The sequence below is a fragment of the Piliocolobus tephrosceles genome, unplaced genomic scaffold (assembly GCF_002776525.5).
Source record: "Piliocolobus tephrosceles isolate RC106 unplaced genomic scaffold, ASM277652v3 unscaffolded_27839, whole genome shotgun sequence".
NCBI lineage: Eukaryota > Metazoa > Chordata > Mammalia > Primates > Cercopithecidae > Piliocolobus > Piliocolobus tephrosceles.
In genome coordinates, this window is record NW_022310797.1 from 1 (window position 1) to 1559 (window position 1559).

Below are 1559 nucleotides of genomic sequence, written 5' to 3' on the forward strand. Positions count from 1 at the left end.
GAAGGATGCCCCTTTTGACAGTTACTCAGAGTAGGAAGCAGTGGGACATTTTCAAAGCCTTTTATATTAAAATAAAAAATGCAATACACTGCTGTGGGTCTGTGTGCAGGGATGACAAAGAGCACAGTTGCCACTGTTCTGTGTCACAGATGCTACGGGAAGCGCCTTAACACACATAGATGTGCTTCATGCAACCTGGTGAGGAACATCTCTAAAACATTTTGCAGTTGAGAAAATTCAGTGTCGAGGAGGTTGAATGCATTATCCAAGATCACATGTATGTCCTGACAGAATCAGGGTTCAATGCAGAATTATGTATCATGAATTATAGGGGTGTATTTTCAACAACAGTCAAACTCCATCTCAAAAGAAAAAAATACTTCTACCTTCCAGTCAGGTGCAGTGACTCATGCCTATAATCCCAGCACTTTGGGAGGCCAAGGCAGGTGGATCACTTAAGGTCAGGAATTCGAGACGAGCCCGGCCAACATTGTGAAATCCCATCTCTACTAAAAATCCAAAAATTAGCTGGGCATGGCGGTGCGCACCTATGGTCTCAGCTACTCGGGAGGCTGAGGTAGGAGAATCACTTGAAGCTGGGAGGTGGAGGTTGCAGCGAGCTGAGATCACACCGCTGCACTCTAGCCTGGGCAACACAGTGATCTCAAAACAAAAACAAAAGAAAAAAACTTCTACCTTCCAATCCCCAAATCCACCCCCAACCCAACAAAACAAACTCCCCCACATCCCAAGCCACCACAATAACATGTGTCTGCTGATGCTCTTTAAACTTATACTGGACTGGGGTCATCTTTTGTTGCTGTTCAAAATATTTTTTCCCCTCAGTTGATACAGATGTTCTAATTCTCCTTAAGGGATTTGTTCCTTTTTGATCTTCAGTGCCACTGTGCCTCTGGAGAATTTAAATGAGTCTACTGAGATTCCCATTTTCTGGCTTTTTCAAGCCCCTCATTGCTTATTCCTTGCTATCTGGAAGGCATTTTGTTTTACAGAAGGTGTTCAAAGAGTCAGGAACTTAAAGGTCAAAATGTACATTTGGAACAGAATTAGAAACAAAGATTTACTAGAGACATACACTGCCTCCATAGCTCAGGAGACCCCATACTGATTGTTAAGTTGTGAATTCTCCCGAAATTAATCTCTAGATTTAACATAATCCTTTTCTTTTTAACTGGAACCCTTCATGAATTTGTATGTCATCCTTGCACAGGGGCCACACTAATCTTCCCTATATCATTTGAATTTTAGTATATGTGCTGCCAAAGCAAGCACTAGCACAATCCTAATAAAAATCTAAGCAGAATTTTTTTTAGAAATGGACAAGTTGATTCTAAAGTTTACATGGAAAAAGCAAAGGACAAATAATAACCAAATAAGAAGAAACAAACTTGAAGGACTCAGAATATCCGATTTCTAAACAGCTACAGTAATGAAAACACTGTAATACTGGTGAAAGCATAGGTGTATTGATCAAGAAAAAAGAACAGTCTAGAAATACACCCACACATGTGGTCAATTGCTATTTGATAAAAAGCCAG

The 1559-nt window shown here is 40.4% G+C and overlaps 1 non-coding gene across 1 annotated transcript; it reads right to left on the reverse strand.

The window, feature by feature from the left end:
- Positions 1-1186: 1186 nt before the first annotated feature.
- Positions 1187-1293, reverse strand: LOC113221834. Its single transcript, XR_003308097.1, has one exon. It is a non-coding gene; the product is annotated as a U6 spliceosomal RNA (small nuclear RNA).
- Between the last annotated feature and the right edge of the window lie 266 nt (positions 1294-1559).